The following is a 14,907-nucleotide window of genomic DNA, read 5'->3' on the forward strand; positions in this document are numbered from 1 at the left end:
GATCTCTGGGTGATTATTTTTGATAATTTCTTATAACATGATATCCAAGATATTTTTTCAACATCATGGCTTTCAGGTAATCCAATAATTCTCCGATTTTCTTTCCTAGATCTATTTTCAATGTCAATTGTTCTTCAATAAGATATTTCTTATTTTTTTTCTTTTTCTTCTTTTTTTTTCCATTCCTTTAATTATGTTTTTATTGTTTCTTGATTTCTCATGAAATCATTAGTTTCTATACAGTCAATTCTGATTTTTAGATCATAGTTTTCCTCTGTCATTTTTGTTCTTTTTTCAATTGACCCTTTTCTTCTTTAACTTTAACTTTAACTTTAATTTCTTCCTTGAATTATTTTCTTCTTGCATCAATTTCTTTTCTCTTCCCCACTTTTCCTCTACCTCTCTTAATTTTTATTGAAGTCTTTTTTTTGTCATGAGCTCTGGTCCAGCCCTGCTTGAGGTTCCAGAGGTCCTTGGTAGGTGGAATGGCTTACAGAGATGAATGACAGAAGGTAGCTGTGTGTATGTATCTGCCTGGTGCAAGGCTTTACTTCTCCATGCCCAGGTTTAGCTTTTATTTTTATACCCATTTTCTTGGCACACAGCTACATTACTTAACATATGTATTGTAATAGAGATAATTGGATAAGTGATACATTAACTTTTAACAAATCATTTGATTAACATTCTGAAACCATTCTATACACTTTTATTGTAACTATTGGTTCTGAAAGGATACATAAAGGTTTTGCACAAGATAAATGATTTCATCACAGGTGGTTTAATTTTCTCATTAACCTGTGAGGAACTTAAGTTTACAGACAATCAAGGAAAATCACTTATTACCTTTAATAAAGATAGATAATCAATTAGAAATCCTAAAGACAAGTAACAATCATAGCAGCATAGCAGTGAGGTTGAGAAAACAAAGTGGTACTAAAAACACAATTCAGATTTAATATTAGGCTGACCATTTTTCAGAGTTTGTTAGGGAGTTTTTCAAGAAGGGTTTTGGATGGTAAATCAAGTCATTGAAGGATGTTGAGGTATGGTATACCAAAACATATTGTGCAGGTCTCTCCTTAGAATGATTTATGTACTGGCTTGGGAGAATAAGTTTCAGTGCATGTAAGTAGACGATTTCTGTGCATGACTCGTGGGCACAGCTTTTGTTAGGAATTATATACTTAAGAAAAATTTAACCCATGATGGTCTTTTGGGTTTGGTTTTGTGAGAATGATCTTTTGATGATATTTTGGGGAAATAGTGTGTAAGCATTTTGCTCTTATATTACTTTTGCAGAGACTAGGGAGAGGAAAATAGTCATGTCAATTCCATTAATGAGGGATGTCGACAAGAGAAATCATACAGAGGGGGATGAGTGGATGATTCCATCCTGCCAAGGGGCCACTTTGTGATCTCCTGGTTTCCACAAGTGACATTGTCAAGACTTCATGGTCTGAAGGTTCCCAGCATTTTTTGAGCTTTTCCAGACTCTTGGTCCATTCCATATTTGTCTTTTAGACTTTGCGTGTGTTTCTTTTGCTTCCACTTTCCCCTTTTGTGTTTTGACCATGCTCTTAGTCTCCATAAAAATTCTTTAGAGTTAGGTGCTTTTTTTTGTTCTTTGCTCATTTTCCCTATCTAATTATATGTAGTCTCTGTTTTCTGAGAAGTTTTGGTACCCTCTTAATCTTTATTCCTTCCTTGATGATATTTTCAGCTTATCTTCTGTGTTATTTATAGTTTACCAGATGGTCTGAGGGCTGAGAGCTCTGATAGTACCCTCACCCTGCTGATTCTATTAACCCTTGAGATGCTGATAGCTTAAAGATTTTCCTCAGACTTGGGTGTAAGCTTTTGTTCTCAATCTGACCTTGATCAGATGAGCTACTGATCAAATTCTATCCCTAAACTTAGGCTCATGTTTGTTTCTTTTTGTCTCAAGATGTTCTTGATTCAGTCAGGCAACCTCTTGATTGCCCTGTCCTGGAGCTCCACCCTTAGTTTCAGGCAAAAGATCATGGGGAGGCTTCCCCTGAGAACTTCTCCTGGGTGTCCTCACCTCAAATGGTGAATTATGTCTTCATCCAAAATTCAGACTTACATTCCTGGCTTCACTCTGGGTTCACATGGATTGACCCCTTTTAGTCTTGATTGCCCTGGGCTGGGTCTCCAGACTTCTCCACAAGTTTGAAATATCAAGAGGTGTGCATTGGCTTGGACCACTACTTTCCCTAGCAGGATCTCAGATTCTGCCCACTAGGTAAGGTTTAATCTTAGAACTTGTGAGAGCAGATGTTTAGGGGCTATGGTTTGCTCTTGGCTTCATCTTCACTCACTGTTATACCTCCTGCCATAGCTCCCCTCTCTCTTCACTTCCTGAGATGGTCTCCACCTTTTGGGTTTTTAGTTTTTTTTTTTGAGGGTTGTTTCACTCTGTCTCTTTATTTGTTCTTTAACAACTTTATTCCTTTTTTGGTGATATTTTACCATTGGTGAGAGAGGATTTTGGTGGTGAAACAGTGCTGCTCTCTAGTTACTTCTCCATCTTGGCTCCACCCCTGGAAGTCAGTGGTCACAAAAACAATATGGTACTGGCTGAGACAGAAGGGTAGATCAATGGAATAGACTAGTGGCAATTCATTTCAGTAAGCTACTGTTTGATGAACCAAAAGACACCAGCTTTGGGGGCAAGAACTCACTATTTGACAAAAACTGCTGGGAAAATTGGAATACAGTATGGGAAAAATTAAAGTTAGATAAACATCTTACAACTTATACCAAAATAAATTCAAAATGGGTAAATGATTTAAATATAAGTGAAATCATAAACAAATTAGGCGAACATAGAATAGTATAAGTGTAAAATCTGTGGGAAAGGGAGGAATTTAAAGACCAGGCAAGAGATAAGAAACATTGCAAAATGTAAAATTAATGACTTTGAATATATCAAATTAAAAAGGGTTTGTACAAACAAAGCCAAGGCTACCAAAATTAGAATGAAAGCAACAAACTAGGAGAACATTTTTATAACAAAACTGACAAATATTTAATTTCTCAAATATATAAGGAATTAAGACAAATTTACCAAAAAAAAAAATCAAGCCATTCCTCAATCAACAAATGGTCAGGGGACATGAATAGGCAACTTTAACAAGATGAAATCAAAGCTATCAATAAGCACATGAAAAAAGTGTTTTAAATTTCTCCTGATTAGAGAAATGCAAATTTAAACAATTCTGAGGTACCACCTTATACCTAGGAGACTGTCTAATATGGCAACAAAGGTAAGTGATAAATGTTGGAAGTGGTGTGGCAAAATTGGGACACTAATACACTACTGGTAGAGTTGTGAATTGTTCCAATCATTCTGGTTGACAATTTGGAAGTATGACCAAAGGGCTTTAAAAGAATGCCTAACTTTGACCCAGGTATCATTCTGCTGGGTTTGTACCCCAAAGAGAAAATAAGGGGAAAGTCTTGTACAAAAATATTTATAACCTTGCTTTTTGTGATAGTAAAATAATGGAAAATTTGGAGGTGTCCGTCAATTGGTGACTGGCTCAATAAATTGTGGGGTGTATGTTGATAATGAAATATTATTGTGCTGAAAGGAATATAGAAGTAGAGGTATTCCATATGAACTGAAATGATCTCCAGGAATGAATGCAGAGCAAAAGGAACAGAACTGGGAGAACAATGTATGTGAATGATTTACTTTGGAACAGTCAAATGTGATAGACTTTTCTAGTAGCAGTAATGCAAAGACCCAGGAAAATCAAGAGGAACTAATGAGATAGAAAGCTATCCACATCCAGTGAAAGAACTGTGAAAACAGAAATGCATTATAAAAATATGTGATGAATCATGTAGTGAAACAGGGATATGTTTGGGATTTTTGAGTTGTCATCACTTTATTGCAAATATGGATAACATGGAAATAGGTTTTCAACAATGATACATGTTTAACCCAGTAGAACTGTATATCGGATTTGGGAGGGGAAGGGAAGAGTGGAGTGGGGAAGGGTATCATGAATCATGTAATCATGGAAAAATATTCTAAATAAAAATGGGAAAAAAGAAAGAAAGATGGTATTTTAAATGCCTAGTTTAATTTCAACAGTATATATTTTATTATACAAAGCTATATTTTAAACTTGTGTTTTTACAACTCTTTAAAATAAAAAGTCTCATTTAAAAAAAAAGAATCCATAGACCACCTTCTACAGTTAAATCCACAAATGACAGCTCCAAGTAATGTTATAGCCAAGTCTCAGGTCAAGGAGAAAATATTGCAAATGACCAAAAAGAAAAACATTCAGATATAATGGAGTCCTTAAGATTACACAGGATTTGTAAGCTTCCACAATGAAGCAAGGTGAGGAATATGATATTCTGGAAGGCAAGAAAACTGGCTTTAAAACCAAGAATAACCTACTCATCAAAACTGACTATATACTTTCTGGGAAAGTATGGTCATTTAACAAACAAGAAGATTTCCAAGCATTCCTGAAGAAAATACCAGACTTAAACAGAAAATTTGATGTTCAAATAGTAAATTCAAGGAACCATAAAAAGGTAAATAAGGAAGAGAAAAAAAATTTAAGGGCTTCAATAAGGTCAAATTGTTTATATTCCTATATAGAAAAATGATAACTGTAATTTAAAAAGTCATTTCATTTTCATAGTAGTTAGAAGAAGTATGCAGAGAGGGTGTGGTATTAAGCTATTTAGGATGGTGTTAAAAAAAACTAGGGTAAAAATGAAGAGGATTGAACTAAGAGAAATTGGGAGGAAAGAAGTAAAATGAGGTAAATTATATTACATAAAGATGTGCATGTGGTGGGGGCAGCACTCTAGTACTAGTAGTTGAGGATGAGCATTTCAACAGGCAATACTTAAAACTTACTCTTATTTGAGCTGGTTCAAAGAGGGAAGAATAGTCAGATTCCTTGAAGTATAAAATACTGTCTTACCATATTGAGAAGCAGAAGGAGAATAAGGAAGGGGGAGTGTGGGGAGGGTAGTAATATAATGGAGAGAAAAGTTATGGAGGTGATTAAAAGACTCAGAAAGAGTTAGGATGGACAGTAGGAAGAGAGATGTTGGTAAGGGGAGTAAAATAAAAGAGAGGGAAGGGGTCAATAAACAAAAGCAAAACATTGATATGGAGGAAAAGAGTGAAAGGAGAAATGGTAGCAGTAAAAAAGAAAATCAAGATGAAGGGGAATACATAGATGGTAATCATGACTGTGAATGTGAATGGGATAAATTTACCCATTAAACAGAAGCAGATAGCAGAGTAGATTAAAAACCAGAGACTGTAAGGGGTAAATTTAAGGGTTTTGACTAATATATTATCCTTATGGTCACCAGGGATTAATTCAAATCCCAATAAAAATATTCATCAGTTTGGGATTTTTATGTTGGTTTAATTAATATAGAGGGAAGGAAATAAGAAGAAGAGAGAAGGAAAAGGGTATAAGAACTATTGAACTAAAAAAAATATTAGGAGTTGGTTCTATTAAAAAGTAAATTAAATAAAATAATTCTTAATTCTATTAAAAATATAAAAATAAAGAAGAGTATCAAATTCTCAGTATCCAATATGAACAGGGTGATTTTATCTCTAATGAAGAGGGGGGGAAAGAAATTATTAGGAGCTATTTTGCCCAATTATATGACAATGAATCTGACAATCTAGCTGAAATGGATAAGTATTTTAAAACTATAAATTGCATAGTTTAACAAGAGAGGAAATAGAATACTTCAATAATCCCATCTTAGAAAAAGAAACCAAACAAGGCATCAAGAAACTTCCCAGGAAAAAAATCATCTGGGCCAGATAAATTCACAAGTGAATTCTATCAATCATTTAAAGACAAATTAATCCCAATATTATACAAACTTTTGACAAATAAATAAAGAAGGAATCCTACCAAATTCTTTTTATGACACAAATATGGTACTGATATATAAGCCGGGAAGACCAAAAAGAGAGAAAGAAAATTATAGACTAATCTCTTAATGAATTTATTTCTTAAATAAAATACTAAGCAAAGAGACTACAGCAATATATCACAAGGATTATTCACTATGACCAGGTGGAATTTATACCAGGAATACAAAGCTGTTTTAATATTAGGGAAACTATCAGAGTAATTGTTCATATCCATAACCAAACTAATAGAAATCACATGATTATCTCAATAAATGCAGAAAAAGCCTTTGACAAAATATAATGCCCATTCCTATTGAAAACACTAGCAAGCAAAGAAATAAAAGAAATAAAATAAAAGAGGAAACTCAAAATAATTAGTATTTATTTAAAACCATCAGCAATTATTATCTTCAGTGGGTATAAATTAGAAGCCTTCCCAAGAAGATTAGGAGTAAAACAAGGATGCCCATTATCACCACTATTAGTAATAATTAGAGAAGAAAAAGAAATGGAATCTATAGGAAATGAGGAAACTAAACTATCACTCTTCATAGATGATATGATGGTATACTTAGAGAATCCTAGAAAATCAATTAAAAGGAAAATAATTAATAACTTTAGTAAAGTTGCAGAATACAAACTAAGTCCACATAAATAAGCAGTGTTTCAGTATATTTCAAACAAATTCAGTAATGAGACTTAGAAAGAGAAATTCCATTTAAAATCACTCTAGATAATATAAAATATTTGGGAATTTATCTGCCAAGACAAAAACAGTAATTATATGAACATAATCACAAAACACTTTCCACACAAATAAAACTACAACTAAACAATTGGAAAAAAGTTAATTTCTCATGAGTAGGCATTGATCTTTATTATATTTAATATAATAAAAATGACAATACTAGCTAAAATAATTTACTTAGTGACACACCTGCCAAATGAGCAAAATTTATTTAATAGAACTAAAAAAATAACAAAATTCATCTGGAAGAACAAAAGACCAAGAATATAAAGGGAACTAATGAAAAAAAGTGATGAATAGGGGCCTAATAATACTAGATCTTAAACTGTACTATAAAGCAGGGGTCATCAAAACAAGCTGGTACTGGCTAAGAGATAGAAGGGTGGATAAAGAATACACTTGGGTAAATAATCTAAACAATCTAGCATCTGATAAACACATATCCCTGCTTTTGGATCAGAATCCACTATTTGACAAAAACTGTTGGGAAAACTTGAAAACTGTATGACAAAAATTAGGTTTAGATTAACATTCCACACACTACACCAAGATAAGTTCAAAATTGGTGTATGACTTAAACATAAACAGTGATATTTTAAGTAAATTAGGTGAACATAGAATAGTTTACTTGCCAGATCTATGGAGAAGGAAAAAAAATTAAGACTAAATAACTTATAGAGAACATTACAAAATGTAAAATGATAATTTAGATTATATTAAATAAAATATTTTTGTGCAAAAAAAAACCAATGCCACCAAGAGTTAGAAGGGAAGCAATGAACTGGGGAAAAATTTATAACAAATTTCTCTGATAAAGATCTCATTTCTCAAATACATTTAAAAATAAATCAAATTGTTATGAAACCACGCAATTTCCTAATTGACAAATGATAAAGGTATATGAATAGGCATTTCTTAGAGAAAGAAATCAAAGTGATCTATAATCATATTTTAAAATTGTTTTAAATCCATCCTCATTACAGAAATTACAAAACAACCTCTCTGATACCTAACAGATTGACTAATATGACAGTAAAGGAAAATAATAAATGTTGGAGGGAATGTGGCAAAATTGTGACACTATGCATTACTAGTAGAGTTGTGAATTGATCCAACCATTCTGGAAGGCAACTCGGAATTAAGCCCAAAGGATTTTGAAAGAATGTATGCCTTTTGATCCAGAAATACCATGGCAAGGTCTCTATCGCAAAGAGATAAAAAAATGGGAAGGAATCTGTTTGTTCAAACATATTTATAGCTGTGCTTTTTTGGAACAAAAAAAAATAATTGGTACTGAGAGGGTGGCCATCAATTATGGAATGGCTAAACAAATTGTGGTATATGATAATGATGGAATACTATTGTGCTACAAGAAATGGTTGATTTCTCCAAGAACTAGAAGGGTATACATGAATTGATATGGAGGGAAATAAGTAGAACCAGGAGAACATTATGCATGGTAAGTGAAACATTGTGATTCAATCAAATGTAATTTACTTTTCTAATAACAGCAATCCAGGACAATTCTGAGGAATTTATAGGGGTTGGGTTTTAAGAGATTACTCTATTCCAGAAATGAACAATATGGAAATAATTTTTGAATGATAATACATGTGTAACCCAGTGGAATTTCTTGTCAACTCAGGGAGAGGAGAGGGAAGGAAGGGGGAGACAACATGAATCACGTAATTTTGGAAAATTTTTGTGTAGATTTGTTCCTAGAATAAAATAAAGTAATTTAAAATAAATTTTATAAACAATCAAATAAATAGGAAGTTTTTTTTTTTAATCCAGAAATTCTCAGGTGAAGAAAATAAAATTTTCATCAATATAAAAATGATGCAAATCACTATTAATTAGAGAAATGCAAATTGAAAATAGTCTGCGGTACTACTGTAAAATTTAAATTATATCTCTAATAATACAATATTATATTTAGGAGGTTTATTAAGGATTATTAGAAACCAAGGAATAAAGAAAATACAAAATAAGAAAAACACGTGCCCGTGGCTGATTAGCCAATTTAGAATCCCCGTGCTTAGCTTACCACTAACTTCTTACATCATTGCAATTGAAGAGAAGAAAGAGAATGTGGGAGGCTTTACTGCCAGTTAAATACCAATTGTGATCTCACCTATGTGGGGACTCAGGTGAGATTATAGGGAATTCTGGGAAATACCAAAGACTTCTGGGGATTGAAGTCTAGGATTCAAAATCTCCATTTTTACATCCACTCTTAGGCCCAAGGAAGACTAGTCTCTCCGTTGGGTCCTGTAAACATTCCAACTAGGAAATTACAATAATTTGGGGATAAGAGGAAAAAAGAACAAAACCAATAATTTTGAGATGTGTTAACAAAAGGCCAGTTAAGGGGCAGTCCCCTTCCACATAAGAGTATACATACAAAACAAATGCATTCAGACCCCACACAGTTCAAATCACCACATCCCAAAGTTCACTCTGGATCTTCTGGTTCAGCTTGTGGTCTGTGGAGGCATCTTCATGGTGTCTTCTCCAAACAGTTCACTTTCTGGATTTGGAGAGGTAACATGTTTCTTAACCTAAAATTACTCTCAAAAGGAATTTAAACTTTGTAATTTATAATAATAATAATTATACATTCACCCCTGAAGAGAGTGATTGGAAAACATAGGAATCATTTAGGGATGCATGGCTGAGTTATGAGTACATGAATCAATTGGCAAGAGAAATGAAAAACATCAAAAAAATCCAAAGTAAAAAAGATAATTTCTGAATGAAATATAGACTATAAAAATCTTATGTATAAAAATTCTAAGTAAAGGAGAATTAAATCTATAACAGGTCCTTGAATCAGGGCTCAATTAAAATGATTTAAGCATTTACTCAATCAGTAGCCAGGACTACAGAAAGTTGCCACATTTTGAAAGACAGGAAAGGGACTACATTACAGGAGCCAGGTAGCAGCCAAATTGGAGATACTTGGTAGAATGTGGAAAAAGGAAGACCTGCCTTTAACACATGTTAAACAGCCACAACCTTGTTCAAGTCCTCTTGTCATGACTCAAAATTTTCATCAACCCCATTGGGATTGTTTGGTTTCTTTGACCTTGTGCTCGATTGGCACTATGCAGTTTAGCTTTGTGCTTCTTTGGCACTGTGCAATGGCTCTTTTTGTATTCTTTTGTCCTGGAATCAGACAGAATCATTAAGCAAAGTCCCAGAATTTTTTTTAAACAATCAGTGGCATCATTTTTATAGTCTCAAGCTTTTTGGGTATGCATTAATATTATAGCAAATATATTTTAAACTTATATTACTGTAAAATAAAAAAAAAGTTTAAAAAATCTTATTACTGGTGACATGTGCTTCACATATAAAAAGGAGAGAAAAAATTTAAAAAATGAAATAGTATATATAGCACATGCAAAAAAATTTAATAATAAAAGAGTTTTAAAATTTTTAAAAATATAGCTTATAATCATTGACACACTGTCAGCTAAGAAAAATAGAATACAAAGGGTTCTCATCAAAAATGGGATCCATTTCCTCTTCATATTTGGCCATGATCCACTGTGAAATACAAGCAAATGATTTTTCAGAAAGTAACAGCATTTTTTAAATAAAGAACAGTAGAACAACATGTAATACAAATCCAAAAAGTTCCAATATCCCCAGAGTTATAATAGCTGATTTAATGACAATAGGAAACAAACATGCTATCATTTTTTACATGAGTCTGCTATATGACATTTATAGAAAATAGATACTTGTCACAAGTTTTTCAGGTGTAGCAAATTTTCAACCTTGGCAAACATATTTTAAACAAAGTAAAACTTATTTGGGTCTAGAACATCATCAAGAAATCTAGATTGTTTTCATGGAAGTAAAGTGAGGTGAAGAGTTATAAATGAGAGAGATGCTCCTCTTTTGGGAGTCATCCAGAGGTACCATGCCCTGGTATCAACTTCCCAGCTCCTTTGGTATGAGACTGTGATGTCCCATCCATTCACAATTTTATAAATGTGGGAGGTGGGGATTATAATTGTATTTCCCTACTAAAATGGACCTTACCTCCTGTTAGAGGAAGGCAAAATGATCAGAGTTTTATGGAAAAAAATCTAAAAATCACATCTAAATACCTCTTAAAATCAATTTGAGATATTTAGCTCATTAAATTTTCCAAAGCTTGTTACACAATTATAACCAGTCTTGATGAAGTTCATCCATCCTCTATGTGACAATTTACAAAGTCAAAATAGAAAAAAAGCTTGTTTTTTATATGGGCTTATTCAATAATATTTGTTCAGTATAGTTATAGGGAAAAAGCAACAGAATATAACAGTAGCTAAAACCCAGTACATTAAAATGATTCAGTATAACAGAATATTATTGAATACATTAATATATGAACTTAGAATCACAAAATTAATTCTTAAACAAAACAATTAGAAAAATGCAATAAAATACAGAGGTGTTTATAAGACATTGGAGTCTGAAAAGTCTTAAAAATATAACCTCCAGTCTCTTTAAAGTTCATTTGTGTGTGTGTGTGGGGTGTGTGTGTGTGTGTGTGTGTGTGTGTGTGTGTTATCCATTTAGATTCCTCTTGTCAGTACTGCAGAACTCCCCACATTGATGAAGAACATGAGGAGTTTTAGGAATCTCAAATTGGGCAGGCCCAAATGGCAAAGAGTTGTAGGGAGATGAATTTCTCCCCTGAAAGTCAGGTAACATAAGTAAAAGGATCAGTACACTCAAAAAAATATTCTTTGAAATAGGAAATGCACCGCTCTCTCCTAGAATACACCATATTTAATCAATTTCCTGTTTGGAAAAGTCTCTTTCTTCTCCTCATTGCCCCCCTGAGGTCCCTTGCCATGTGGAGGCTAATTGTAGCCTAAGGAAAGAACACCACATTTTTTACCAGTTGGTTTATGATATCGAAGACACAGGGGCAGCTACGAGCAGCCTAGTCCCGGGGGCTGGCCTGGGGTGATCTGGCTCAGGAGCTGGAGATCAGCTGGGACCAGGGCCAGAGTCAGGGTTGGGACTGGGGTGGGAGAGCAATCTGGGTCAAACAGGTCAAGTGGAAGTCTGGAGAAAATCTTGGATAGCAGTAGGTGGGAAAAGGCAGCTGCACTGAGCTAAATCAAGAGAGCCTTGGCAGGAGAAACATGGCTTAAAATAATTATCTAGGCTATCTTAAAAAAAATTGAGATGTTCTCATCTGATTGTATGGTTACCAAAACCTTTAAAATTTCAATTATATATATAATAATAAAATATTATATTCATGAGGTTTATTAAGGATTATTAGGAATCAAGGAATAAAGAAAATACAAAATAAGAAAACCATGTGCCCATGGCTGATTAGCCAATTTAGAATCCCCGTGCTTAGCTTACCACTAACTTCCTACATCATTGCAATTGAAGAGAAGAAAGAGAATGTGGGAGGCTTTACTGCCAGTTAAATACCAATTGTGATCTCACCTATGTGGGGACTCAGGTGAGATTATAGGGAATTCTGGGAAATACCAAAGACTTCTGGGGATTGAAGTCTAGGGTTCAAAATCTCCATTTTTACACTACCTCCAACCTATGAGACTGATATAACAAAAAAGGAAAAATGGAGGTGATATAGAAAAATTTGGTCCTACTGCACTGTTTATTGATCTATGAACTGATCCGACCATGCTAGAGAGCAATTTGGAATCATGCCCAAGTGACAATAAAACTGTACATATCTTTTGACCCAGCATTGCCACTACTAGACCTGTATCTGAAGAGATCAAAAATGAGGGGAGATTACCTCCTTGTACAAAAAGAATTGAAACCTGAAGAGATGTCCATCAGTTTTCAATGACTGAACAAACTATATTTTATGTTTATAATAGAAGACTGTTATGACATCAAAAATTACCCAAAAAAAATCATGAAAATACCTAGAATACTTTAAATGAAGTAATGAAAATTGAAGTGAGCTGAACCAGCAGAATGTTATATACAGTAACAACAATAATCAATTGTGAATGACCTAACATCAAAAAATTAAGGACTTTTAACAATTCCAAAGAATTCATGATGAAAAAAGGATAATTAATTCCACAGAAGGAATTGATGACATCTGAGTGTAGACTGAAGCACAGTACTCTTCATTTTAAATCTTCCATGAATTTTTCTCTAGTTTAACGATGTCTTTTTTATAACTTGATGAATATGCTCACATATATTATATGATAGCACATATGTAAACTATAAAATAATACCTGCTATCTTATACGGTTATAATTAGAAATCTATTACCCTAAAAACTACATTTCCCAGGAGCCCACTGACTTCATGTCACTGTGTACTTCCTATAGAAAGAGGATATTAGGCAGTGGGGTTGCTGATCCAAGTCACTTTGGATTCTTATCAGTGGCCATGGTGGTGGTAAACAGGGTTTTTGAACAGACTGATTAGCTATGGGCAAGTGGTTTTTATTTTGGTACCTTTTTATTCCTTTACTTCTAATAATCATTAATAAGTCTCTTAAATATAATATTTTATTATGGCACATTAATTTTAATTTTTTACAGCACATAGACGGTATAGAAGAGAGAAGAGAACATGTATTGCAAAATGTCAGAGAACAATTGTTGAAAATTGTATAAACCTGTAATATAGAAAAAAAATTCATGTTTTAAAAATGGTGAAACCAAATGCTCATCCTTCTTTCCTTCCTTTCCTCACCATTGAACCCATGTTGATTGACATGTATCCAAATCCATGTCCAGTGAAAAGCACCTCTGACACCTAAAAATGAAGATAAACAACACAAAAGAAAAACATACATCAGCCTATTTCTCAGAACAAAGTGTAAAAGGGAGATAAGCAGAAGAATGAAATCCTTCTCTCACTGGTTTGATTCCTTCCTTGCTTCCTTCCTTGCTTCCTTCCTTCCTTCCTTCCTTCCTTCCTTCCTTCCTTCCTTCCTTCCTTCCTTCCTTCCTTCCTTGCTTCCTTCCTTCCTTCTTTCCTTCCTTCCTTCCTTCCTTCCTGATTTTATAAATGAAGTACATATTTGAAGTATATATTTTAAATATGAAACCCAGAGAATTGGGAAACTGACTTTTACAATTAAATATTAGAATATGGATTTTATTCCTTTCTCTGTCTCTTTCTATTTCTTCCTCTTTTTTCTGTTTCTGTCTCTGTCTTTTTCCTATGTTTCTTCTGGTGTCTGTACTCTCTGTCTCTCTGTCATGTCATTTTTCTTTCTGTCTCCCTATCTCTATCTCTTTCTCTCTCCCTTGTTCTCTGACTTAATTTCTGTCTACTTTGTTGATATATCTCTTTATCTTTCCTGTCACTTTCTCTGCCTCTCTCTTTGTCTCTGTTTCTGTATTTTTCACTGTCTTTGTTTCTTTGCATTTATCTCTTTTTTTCCAAGTATGGACATCTTTAATAGTTAACCTCTACATTATCTATTATCTCTCTGCCTTTTTGTCTCTGTCTTTTGTTGGTCTGAAGGAACCTAATCTTGCTTCTAGTTAATATTTGCCTTTTGTCATTGAATTGTGTTTATGGGGAAAAATACAATAGGAAATTTAAGCAAAAAACCAAAATGTTCAATTTATTTTCAGACACTGAATTTGATCCATGTAGATTTTGTCCCTTAGGGCTTACTAATAAAACAGGAGAGAAAATTTTCCTCATACCAGGCACATTGTTCCTTTTTTTTGTTTGTTTCCTCCCAGTTAATGTTATCTCTTGTGGGGTTCATAGAGAAACTTGTTAATGAAGGGAATTCCTTCTTTCTGGTACTGAATTTCAAATAATTAATTCATTGAAAAAATTGAAAATTAGTTTACTTTAGCACATTTATAAAATAATACTGGCAGCAAGAAAGCCCTCAAAGTTATGGAATACTCACTGAAGTACTCATCAATGATGTTCTTTAAAAACGTGGTTTCTTACTTCTCAATAAATATTCTTTCTCCAAATAAATGTCATTGTGAATTGAGAGCCAGTCCTGGAGTCAGGCTATCCAAAAATGACCTGGGACACTTTCTGACTATGTGACCCTGAGCAAGTCACCTAGACATGTTCATCTAGCCATTGACTTTCTGTCTTAGAAATGTTACTTAGAAAGAAAAGTTTTTGAAAAAATATCTCGAATCCAAGGGAAGTGTTTGAATTGCTCTTCCACAGATCATTCTTCTCCTTCCAACTTTGTCCAAGCTCTTTTGTG

This window comes from Monodelphis domestica, chromosome 4, assembly GCF_027887165.1.
Source record: "Monodelphis domestica isolate mMonDom1 chromosome 4, mMonDom1.pri, whole genome shotgun sequence".
Taxonomy (NCBI): Eukaryota; Metazoa; Chordata; class Mammalia; order Didelphimorphia; family Didelphidae; genus Monodelphis; species Monodelphis domestica.